Genomic DNA, 11675 nt, shown 5'->3' on the forward strand with positions numbered 1-11675 from the left:
AGCAAAGGCTGGACGACCACTTGTTGAGTGTGTTAGGGAGGGGATTGATGGACTGGACGGCCACTAGATGGTCCCCAGGGCCAGAATTCTGATTAGGCAGCAGGCCCCCAGAAAGGCAATTTGCTTCTCAGTTTGCATATTTGTTTTTAGGCCAATAGCTTGGCAAAGCTCTCACTTGTACAGAACTTTCTCAAGCTACATAGGGTGGGGAAAGGCTTTTTTTCTTCTGTTTCATCTTTCCTAAGGGAACAATTTGCATAATTTTATTACAACGTTATACCAACAATCACAAAAATAAGTTGACAAACATTTAGAGCTGTCCTTTCTTTAGGGACTCCCTTCTATGTTTTTTCCTTCCCACCCATACCAGCAACCACACCCTAGAGGAATTTCTATCCTAGATCCCTGCTCACCTGATTGGAATTTGAAAAAAAGCCCAGTCATGCTTCACTTCTGGCTTCCCTTCTAGCCATCCTCTCCATGGTCCCTGCCCACATCAGATCCCTCATCCCCTCCCCTTCCCAAACTTCTCCCTCCCACCGTTATGAAAGCATGCAAAACTCTACCTACCACTGTTCCTGGGAGTAGACTGACTTATTCCTCCATGTCCTCCCCATCCACCCACCCAAATCCATCCATCCATCCATCCATCCATCCATCCATCTATCTATCCATTCATTTATTGATTTACATGGCATGAGCAGGGTTCTAGGTAATCAAGTATGTCCATCTTTTATTCCTAGCTTCTAAAACAAAAGATAACTTCCAAGCCCTGGATGCTCTTCTCCCTTAGGAAATTAAGTTTTGTGTTGCCTAGTTTCTTAGAGATACATCCAATCCCAAGTGGCCACATCTGTACAGCTTCAAATAGGTTCCCCATAGCATTCAGGGCATTTCCTAAAAAAAAAGAAAGAAAATTGTATTTCTGGGAGAATTTTTTAACACAGTTCATAAAATTGTGCTTTTCTTTGTTTTGTTTTAATGCTGAATACTCTGAGCATGGAAGAGCTGAAGGAGGTAAGTTGGAGGCAATCTTTTCCTTGGATAATAAAAATGGATGCCATTTAGCATGATTTGCTGTTTGAGAAAAGACCACATATCATTACTTTGTTTGTTTTTGCAACCATCCCAGGAGGTCCATGTTGTGACCATTGTGATCTTAGTTTTCTAGTTGAAGAACCTGATATTCAAAACATCAAATGACTTACCTAGAGTCACACAGCTGATGAGCTCTAAGGAGATTCTGAGGCCCAGGGGTTTTTGACTCCAAGCCCATGCTCTACCCATCCATTACATCCGAGGCTACCTAGGCCAGCCATTTCATTTTAGAGAAAAGGACACTCATGCTGCCTCTCAGACAATAATAGTAATTACTATTTCTCTTACATGTGGCAGTGGACAGAACACTGGACTTCAAGATTTGAATTCAAATCTGGCCTCACATACTTACTCGTTTTGTGATCTTGAGTAGGTCACTTAAGCCCTGTTTGCCTCCATTTTTTTCAACTCTAAAAAATTTAGGATAAAATAGTACCAGAGTTGTTGTGAGGAAAAAGGTGATGGCATTTGTAAAATGCTTAGCACAGTGCCTGACAGAAACTAGCTGCTTAATAAATGGTTCTTCCCTTCTCCTTTCCCCCTTTTTACATTAATAATTTTTAAACTATCCATCTTTTAATACACCTATTTTCATCTACCAGGCATCTTCTGCCTTTTTAGCTGGAAGTTCCTGGAACCCTTAGGATCATAATTTTGGAGTTTGAAGGGTATTATCTAGTCTTGCTTCTTATTTTCCAAGGTGGGAATGGAGGCATAGAGACCGGTGTACAAGGTTACACAAGTAGAACATGACAAGGAATGGAATTCTAACTGGCGTCCTTTGAATACAAATAGAAATTTCCAATGACTGATTTCAAAACATCTTCAGCCAGAATCCTGCAAAGACCTCAGATCTGTGGATGTGAAGTGATACAAGACTGTGATTTTAAAATATTTTTCCCATGAATCATTGCAGGATATTTGTATGAGGAATATATGTATGAGGATATAGTATGAGGAAGTCAAGGCGAGAATTTATCAAAAATTTACTCTGTGCCAGACTTTTTGCTATATTCTGAGGATACAAAAAAGGCAAAAATATCACCTGTTCTCCTTCTCTTTTGAAGGAGACTGTGTTCCAATAACTAGTTCTGTAGATGGATGAGGGTCTGAAAGGGGGAGGCGTTAGCGATGCCTGTATGTGTATGTGTTTGTCCGCACATGTCCACGGACTCAGTAAATCTCTGAATTGACGTGAAGCATTTTGGGGGAAGTTAACTGGGGCTTTCATTGTGACTAAGACAGCTTACACAGCTGCCTCCCCCAAAGGGGTTCCTTTATGGAGCTTTAAATCCTCAGAGATTAGCACCTCAGCACATTTTTTCTCAAATTAGTCCAGTCATTGAAAAGCCCTTTGCCAAGGCCCCTTGCTCTGCTGCCTCCTCTGAGCCCAAGATCTGGGTCATGGGATGCTAGGGAGTGGATTATGTGTCCCGGCTTCCAGTGAAAAAGGCGTTTCCTTGTGGTTCTTGGGGTTGCTTTAGAAACTGCTCAGAAACTTGGCGGTGTGAAGTTGGGGCTTTTCAGTCACCTAGATGAACAGGAAGGGTGCCGTTGCTAGCATCCCCACTCTCACAGTCTTTTGGTCTGTCCCTGCAGTCCCAGACTACCAAGAAGGGCGGGGATGAGATCATAAGCTAGAAGTGAATTCAGAAGCCAAACAGTCCAGTCCTTCATTTAACAGATGAGGAAACTAAGGACTGACAGATGCAGTGACTTGTCCCCAGTTGATCCAGGTAGTAAGTGACAGTCTAATCTGGGACTCAAGTTCAAACACTGAATTTAGAACTGTTTCTGTTGTCCCCTACACGGTGGCTCGTGGTCTCTCCCTCATCAACATTGCCTAGAGAATTTAGACCTCCCCTTTACCTCCATCTCGCTCTCACTTTTCTGTCTGCTTCTCTCTCCACTTGTGCTCTCCATTCCCTGGGAGGCCGCCAGCTTCCCAAGGGCAGAACCCAGGTCATTTTCATCTTTGCTCAGAATTAAGCAGTTGTTTTATGAAAGGTAATTAATAGTACGGTGAGATATGGTGAAGAGAGTGCTGGATCTGGGAGGCTCACATCCCATCTGCAATATTAACTGGTGATATGACCTTGAGCAAGTCACTCCATTCCTTGGAGCCTCAGTTTTGCCATCTGTCAAATGAAAGGATTAGATTTTTAAAATCTCTGAAGTCCCTTCCAGCTCCAAATCTATAATCCTATAATCATATCATCGGTGAGGGAATTCCCATATGAAGAAAATCATAAATTTGAGATAATTAGAACAATAGTGAGTTGCTGTGGACATGCCCCATCATGGACTTTATAAACCCAAAAATATCTAAGCCAGCTCTGTCTGTTAAGCCAAAGACATACATGAGCCCTTCTTAGGCTTAGCCTTTGAGCCTCAGTTTCTCCATCTGTACAAAATAATAAAATAATGGAGTTGAGAAGAAATGAATTCGAAACCACCTCAGATACTTACTCACTGTGTGACCCTGAGGAAGTAATTTAATCTCTGTCTGCCTTACTTGTCTCTTCTTTAAAATGAGGATGATAACATCACTTGCTGTGCAAAGTTGTTGGGAGGATTTAATGAGAGAAAATCTGTAAGGCATTTTGTATACCTTAAAATACTATAAATAAGTATTAACCATCATTATTACTATTCATAAGAGTATGTTGAGACTAAAGGGGGCCGCAGAGGGTCATCAATCTAATGCCCCCTCCACTTTTTTCAGAAGTCTAGAAGAAGGCAGTGAATTATTTCTGTTTCCCTAAGCGGTCAGCAGCAGATCTGCATAAGAATTCAGATCCTTTGACTTCTTGGCTAAATCCCTCCTCCTAGGCTCACCTGAACCTTATTTGAGTTTCCTAGTGCCTCATGGGAATGAACACGCTGCAATTAGCTGAGGTCATCTGATGTCCCTGTGGAGACCCAAGGTGTCTTGGATAAGGACACCTCACCTTCTTAATGAGTTTGGGAGGACAGCCAGTCTGGGCTGAGGCAGAAGTCAGTCCCTTTGAATATAAAGTTAAGAGTTCTTGCCTCTTTCTCTCTCATCTAGTCAATAGTGGGAAGAAAATAAGTTTTTCACTTGCCAGGAAGTAGGAGATGAGATGTGGGAAGGGGAATTTGAAAAGCCTCCCGGTCAAGAAAAAAGGAAATTCACTGTAGGCTGTCTGATTGAACTATACAGCTCCAGAGGTCAGTAGAAAAGGTCGTAGTCCAATGGGAGGAGATATCTGATCTGAATCATGATTGTGATGTTATGCAGAACTGACTAATCTGCTATCTGTTGGAGGATATGGAGGAGATGCAGAAAAATGTAGCAGAAAGAACATTGGGCTGTGTCAGGGATTGTGGGTTTGAATCCACCTCTGTTACATCTTACTATGTGACTTTGGCTAAGCCCCTTACTGTAACCTCTCTGAGCAGCCATTTCCTCATCTTTTAGGGGATCAGATTGGGCTAGATTATCTTTCAAACCCCTCTTAGTTCTAAGTCCAGTAATTCTAGGTCAATCCAGAAGTCAGAGGCAGAGGCCTTATGAAATAATTCATTAAAGAGACCATAGGAAGGAGACTCCTTTCAGAATTTCAGAGTTGGAAAGAATCCTCAAAGCTTCCTAGCATAATCCACGCTTGATGGGAGTGTCTATTCCCTTTCCAACAAGAGGTGATCCCGCATTTGCTTCAATGTTCCCCAATGGAGAAATAATGAGAAAAGCAGGAAATAAGTAGTGTGAGCATTACCAGTTTTCGAACAATATTCTAAAGTGCTATTGGAAATTGTTTTTTGTCCATGGAAAACCCTTTGTTTGTTGACCTCCTTGGGATCTAGCAGGGGGACTGTCAGGGTAAAGAGCATGAACAGTTAGTCATTGTTTAGCATTTATCCCAAGCAAATTAAACGCAAAAGGAAAATGGCCACAGACGCCCCTCTGGTGGGAGTAAAGATTCCCAAGAAAAATGGCTGGCGTTCCATTGATTCAGAGCTGGCCAAGCTGCTTGTGGCACTTAAAGGTGATGGAGTATTCTTTCGGCAAAGAAACGTTGAATATGGATATGGAGTCACTTGGGAGATTTCATATGAACCAACACAGAAGGAGATAAGCGTATCTCAGGGAGCAATAGACACAATTTGAGTTACAACATAAAGGGAATTCAACCTTGGACGAGATCACATGTAATGAGCTACCTTTAGCTCACTGAGTGAAAATAAAATATCCCCTCATATGGTATGTTTCTATCTCTGTCTCTGTCTCTCTGTCTGTTTGTCTCTCTCTGTTGCTCTGTCTCTCTCTGTCTCTATTTCTCTGTCTCTCTCTTTATGTCTCTGTCTCCAACTGTCATCTCTCTTTTTGTAAAGAAAGTTGGAGTAAAAATGCAGATTGGAGAAAATGTTTTTCATATGCTCAGGGGTTTATTTTGCTTAATTCAGCTTTTTTTGTTGTTGAAAGGGAAGTTCTTGGGATAGTACTGGGAAATGATTGCAATGTAAGACAAACCCCCAAACTGCCAATAACACATTTTTAAGAATCTTCCAGTTCCAGGGAACTCACTACCTCCCATGTTGGGTCTGTGAGTGACGCTGAAGAAATATTGTGGGATCTTTAGGATTGTGGGTTGTTTTATAGTAATTTTTTTTTTTTTTTTTTTTTACAGATTTTAGTGTGTTCTTTGACTTTTTTTTAAAATTAAACATTTGAGTGATAGGGATATATATTCCCTTTGGAGGAAGGGACTACATTTTTTGAAGCTCTGGTCCTCAAGGATAATATTGATTTAAATAATGAGGACTTCGATTCTTGTGAGACTCTGTGCTTAAAGTATGAGGGACAGAGAGACAGAGAGAGACAGAGAGAAGAGAGAGAGACAGAGAGACAGAAAGACAGAGACAGAGAGAAAGAGAGAAAGAGAAAGAGAGAGAGAGTGAGTGAGAGAAGGAGGGAGGGAGGGAGGGAAGAGATAGAGACAGAAAAAGAGACAGAGAGAGAGAGAAGAAAGAAGGAAGGAAGGGAGAAGGAGGGAGGGAAATAAGGAGGGACAGAGAAGGACTTGTTGTAGGGAGAGACTCCATTCTGAGCACACATAAAATGAGGGAAGCTTCTCTACTCTTGCTTCAGTCACAGAACAGACACTAAGCGTTCCCATCCCAGAGGAGGCAATCTCTTCCATGACATCGGTCTGTCTGAAGGTGTATCTTATGCTTTATTAATTGTTTTTTTTTAGTCCTAGTTGAACATTCTAATTTTTCAATGCATGTTCCTTGTGTGGTCTCTTATCCTGGTGCAATCTGAGTTTAGATGACCTTGGAAGATTGAGCTAGGACAGGGGTTCAAGCCAACAAAGTACATTATCAAACCCCAGTAATCCAGGTGAGCCCAGGGTTGGTGGGTGTGTGGGCCACCTTCTCTCTACCTTCTCTATCAGCCTTTTCAGTGGAGGGATGTTTTCTAGACTATGGGTGGAGCTGGGTAGAGGTTAGATAACTCTGCTTCTCTCTACCAGCTCCATTTCTAAATGCACCCCTTTGGCTCTTTGAATGCAGAGACCCCAGGCACAATAATCTCCGGGAGGGCTGCATTGGATCAGCTCTAAGCTCCTTTCTAGAACTCAGTCTATGGTCCTCTGAGTTGGCCCTGTTAGCTTCACTGCCTCTGTTCGAACAGAGAATAGATTTGGAGGTGAAAGAGACCTTAGCCATCATCAAGTCATAGCTCTGGCATTGAAAGGGATCCCAGAACTTCTCTGCTCTAACCCTCTCCTTTTACAGAGGAAGATCCAGTCCCAGGGGCTGACTAAGATCAATCAGGGAGCCAGTGGCAGTCTGGAATCCTTTCTACCTCACCACCAAAAACTAAGGCTTAGGTTTCCTATCCCCAGCTTTATTATGAAATGAAATTACAATTCAGATCAACTCTTTCTCTTTCCCCCTCAAACCGCAGTAGCCATGGTGTAATGGAGAGAGCTGGCCTTGGAATTGGGAAGTCCGGGTTCAAGCCTTGCCTCTGTCACATACTGTGACCCGTCCTCCAGGTAGGCAACTCTCCTAAGATTGTAAGCTTCAGAAAAGGTTCTGATCTGCATCAAAGGATAAACCTTCCTCCTCTGGGAGTTCACAAGCTTGGTCATTGTGCTCTCAACCCCCTTGAACTGTTATGGTCTCTGGGCCAAGCTCATGCTCACATAATATGTCTTGACTTCTTTGTCATTTGTGAGACCTTCATGGTTCTGGGGGATGGAAAAGCGCAGAAAGATTCTTCTTGTTTGGGAGTGTACCATTTTGTTCTGCATAACCCATACTTCATCTTAAGTCACCCACCCTCCCTCTCTCTTCTTCCATCTCAGGAAAACTGAGGTAATGAGCTTGCCCGTGGGGCCATGACAGTGCTACCATTCTGCTATGGCCTCAGCGAGGGCTCTGGTGTCAAGCATGGATCATTGGGTTCTTTGTCAGACATGCAGGGAAGCTGGGATTCAAATGCAGAGAAGGTAAGTATAGATTGGGAGCACACTCAGAAAGATGGAATGAAAAAGGATATGAGCCAATGGCCAAAAATGAAATCTGCAACTTCAGCCTAAACTCCGAGCCTTTCTGGGTTCTTGTTTGTTTTTGTTTTTTGCAGAGGTGGGCCATGGGAAAAAGACATATGTAAGGAATTTCTTCCTGACAACTAAAACCAGAATGGGCTACTCCAGGGGTGGCCACTTCCCCATCACTAGAGGTCTTTGATTTTGCAGAGGGATGCTTACTTATATACAGCTTGGGTTCGAGAATCAACTGAGTCCCTTTCAACTCCAAGCTTCTGTGATTCTGAGTGGACCAGTCACTTGCGCTCCCTGGGCCTTGCTTTCAAGAACCCAGGGGCCATGATTAGGTATCAGAGCAGTATATTCCTGGAGGGAGCCATGGGAAGATTGAAAGATTGGAAACAGCCAGGGGAATTGTAAGAGAGTACGGCCATAGGACTTGTTGGATCAGGAGTGGGTTTTATATTCTCTGCATGGAGGAGATAAAGACTCCTAGAGCTAGAGGACCTTTGAAGACCCCTTGGCTATGTGCTTTCATTGGACACATTTTGAGGACACAGAGGACAAGCCTGTCCCACAAAACACTTCAAAAACAAGTTGTGTCAAACCCCCTCCTACACTCACCATAGACTATAAACTGCTGAGGGCAGAGCTGATTTCAGCCTTGTCTTCCTAACCCTAGCACTCAGCACAATGCTTTGGTGCATAATAAATGCTGATTGAATTAAATTGATCGCTGTGAATCATGACCCAGAGCTGAAAGAGCTTTCATTGAGACGCTTCTGAGCTTCCCCTCAGTGACCTACATGCAAAGGCAGGTGAGTTGACAACAGTATCTACACTGGGAGTCCAGGACAGACTAGTCATAGCTATTGGTTGAGAAGGACAGAGCGAAAATTTGGATCCAGATTCTCCGACTTCAGATCCAGCCGTTAGAATCCTAGACTCAGGAAGAATTGGGTTCAAAACTTGTTTTAGGCATTTATCTGACTTTGGGGCACATGTCTCCTCGTTTATAAAATAAGAAGGTTGATGTGATGGCTGTTTTCTCCTGGATTCTCTATATGACTGTGGGTGAGTGTGTTATAGACTTCGAGAATGTTTTATACCACTTGCATGTGCTCTATCATCTTAATAAATATGCCTTTTTAAAAGCTGTTTAAGGCTGACTGACTAAATTAATTCTTAATTCATAATATTGGGTTGAGAAATACACTGGTGGGGGCTCAAACCAAACATCAGTGAAGTGCCCTTCAACTGCTTATTGGGACCCCTAGACTCTAAAAGGAAGATCTAGCCTTTCTCAAGATGCCCTGAACTTCTGTAGGCTACATGACCATTCACCCTTCCATTAAATGTGATGGGATCTATTGATCAGTAATGAACAGAACCAGCTACACCCAGCGAAAGAACCTTGGGAAATGAGTGTGGACCACAACTAGCATTTCCACTCTTTCTGTTATTGTTTGCTTGCATTTTTATTTTCCTTCTCAGGTTATTTTTACCTTCTTTCTAAATTTGACCTTTCTTATGCAGCAAAATAACTGTATAAATAAGTATACATATATCGTATTTAACATCTACTTTAACATATTTAACATGTATGGGACTACCTGACACCTGGGGGAGGGCAGGAGGGAAAGGAGGAGGAAAGTTGAAAGGGAAGTGTTTGCAAGGGTCAATGGTGAAAAATTACCCATCAGTATGTTTTGTATATACAAAGCTTTAATAAAAAATGTGGTGGGATGTGTTCCTTGTGCCGAGGGAATAGGTCAGGATTATAAGGCACTTCAGAGGGCACATAGGTCCAAACTCCTTACTTTTCATATGAGGAAATTTGGCCCAAATAGGATGTGACTTAAACAAAGTCATGCAGGCCATGTCAGAGACTAGTATTTTTGTGACTCGGGCTTCCTGTACATAGAAATCACCTAAGTAATTACAGAGTCCCAAGACTATAGATTGCAACTTATTCAACCCCTAACGTAATTGTTCATTATCTTATGTATTGTTTGCAATTGCAAAGAAGTCTTATTGGGTCTGCTGCATTTTCAGGCTTAAATTATCCCTGACTTTGTTTTTTTGGTCCCCTATGTAATGCTTGGCACAGTAATGGGTGCTCAATAAATGTTTACTGACTAATGAAAACGCTCTATGATGGACTGCTTAGCTTTTTGCATCTGTAGCTCCTGTGTCTGTCAAGAGGTTTGGGAGAATAATTTTTCCCTCTTCAACAGGAGGAAGTGAAGAATTGGTCATGTGTGGGAGCCTCAGAGGTGAACAGCTTTGGTTATTTGCTTTTAATTTGTTTATTCAGCAACACTGAGGAAGCTGAGCTTTCTTGTTACCTTTCAATCAAGGGAGTTGGCCAACACAAGGTGGCTGTGGCTCTGTGGGGCTGAAGAAGCATTTCTAGAGCTGCATCACCACCTGGTGGCCAAAGGTAGGAGTTCAGAAATTACATCCATCCACTTTGTTCTCATTGTATGCAATTGATGGGGTTCACCTTTCATTTTCTTTCTTTTTTAATGTTTTATTTTCAAACAGGATCAGTGACATCATGGGCGAGGTCTCGACTCGCATGTGATTTGGATTTAAGTGAGACAGAGCTGCACAAAGTCATCAGCTTCACCCTCTCTCAAGTCGGGATGGCTGGCAATGGTCTGGGATGCAGTGGGTGACCTTTGCATGTCTGACCAGGCTCTCTGTAGCACTTGCCTCTGCCTCCTTCGTAGCTGTCGGAATAGATTGTTTTCATGCACCCATTCCACTGAGGGAAGGCTTCCCATGATCCCCCTAACTCACCGCTGGATTTCAGGCCTGTTAGTTGGTTTAGCTCATCTGCCAAGAAGTTTTATTAGGGTGTAGCCACTGAGTAGGCTACGGCTTCTTGGAGCCACAGATGAGAGTTGGGTGAATCAGGTGGACACCAAAGGTGGATGAGAAACAAGCCCTCAAACCCGAACACCTCATCTACCCCTGCTTATGATTAATGCGAGTCAAAAGGGTCCTCTGGGTTTGTCAATCTTCTCCAGCCTAAAGGAAAATCAGATTTGATTTTCCTAATAATCAAATTATCCCTGAGCTTCCTCCTAAATGGCATGCTATGGAATCAGGCCATTTAGCCAATCAGTTTCTGATAACCAGACAGCTGTGCTAACAGTGGAAATGTGGCCATTCCTTGCTTATATTCAGTTAAGTCCAGATTTCTACAGACAATTTGGCCCTAATGGTGAATCTGGATTTTGTGTCATTTACTATAGGGCTTAGTGTCTGATCACTCTTGAAGAGCAAAGACTTTTGGTAGTTTGGTCTTTCTCTATTCTCCCCTTCCCAATTACTTTTTTTTTTTTTGCAGTTAGGTAAAACATTTCCATATTAGTAATTTTGTACAAGAAGACAAAGAAAAAAATGAAAGAAAGAAAGTGAAAAATAGCATGTTTCAGTCTGTGTTCAGACAATATCAGTTCTTTCTCTGGAGACAGAGAGTATGCTTCATCATTAGTCTTTGGAGATTGTCTTGGATCATTGTATTGCTTGCTGAGACTAAATTATCCACCATTCTTCATTATATAATATTGTGTACAATATTCTCTCAGTTCTGCTCATTTCACCTTGAATCAGTTCATGTAAATCTTTCCAGGTTCTTCTTATAGAATAATAATATTTCTTTAAAATCATTTGCCATGGCTTGTGTAACCATTTCCCAATTGATGGGCATTCTTTGCTTGTTCAATTCTTAGCCACCACAAGAAGAGCTATTATAAATAGGTTTGTGCAGATAAGTTCCTTTTCCTTTTTTGAATATCTTTGGGATAGAGACCAAACAGTGGTATTGCTGGATCAAAGGGTATGTTCAGTTTTATAGCCTTTTGGGCATAGTTCCAAACTGCAGCTCTATTTTTCAAGTAAATGAAACGTTTTCTGGGGTCCTGATAGCTGGGAAATCCTGATCCACTTGAAATCCCTTCATTTCATAGAGGAGAGAATTGATCCTGGGTTATCCTCTACTTAAGCACAGATTCTGAAGGGTAGGGGAATATATGAAGTCAGCTT

General features: G+C 42.2%; 1 long non-coding RNA gene across 1 annotated transcript; it reads left to right on the forward strand.

Moving 5' to 3' along the window:
- Nucleotides 1-6066: 6066 nt before the first annotated feature.
- Nucleotides 6067-10988, forward strand: LOC116421996. Its single transcript, XR_004232604.1, has 4 exons — nt 6067-7124; nt 7437-7580; nt 9937-10062; nt 10167-10988. It is a non-coding gene; the product is annotated as an uncharacterized LOC116421996 (long non-coding RNA).
- The last annotated feature ends 687 nt before the right edge of the window (nt 10989-11675 follow it).

This window comes from Sarcophilus harrisii, chromosome 2 (assembly GCF_902635505.1).
Source record: "Sarcophilus harrisii chromosome 2, mSarHar1.11, whole genome shotgun sequence".
In the NCBI taxonomy this organism is placed as follows: domain Eukaryota; kingdom Metazoa; phylum Chordata; class Mammalia; order Dasyuromorphia; family Dasyuridae; genus Sarcophilus; species Sarcophilus harrisii.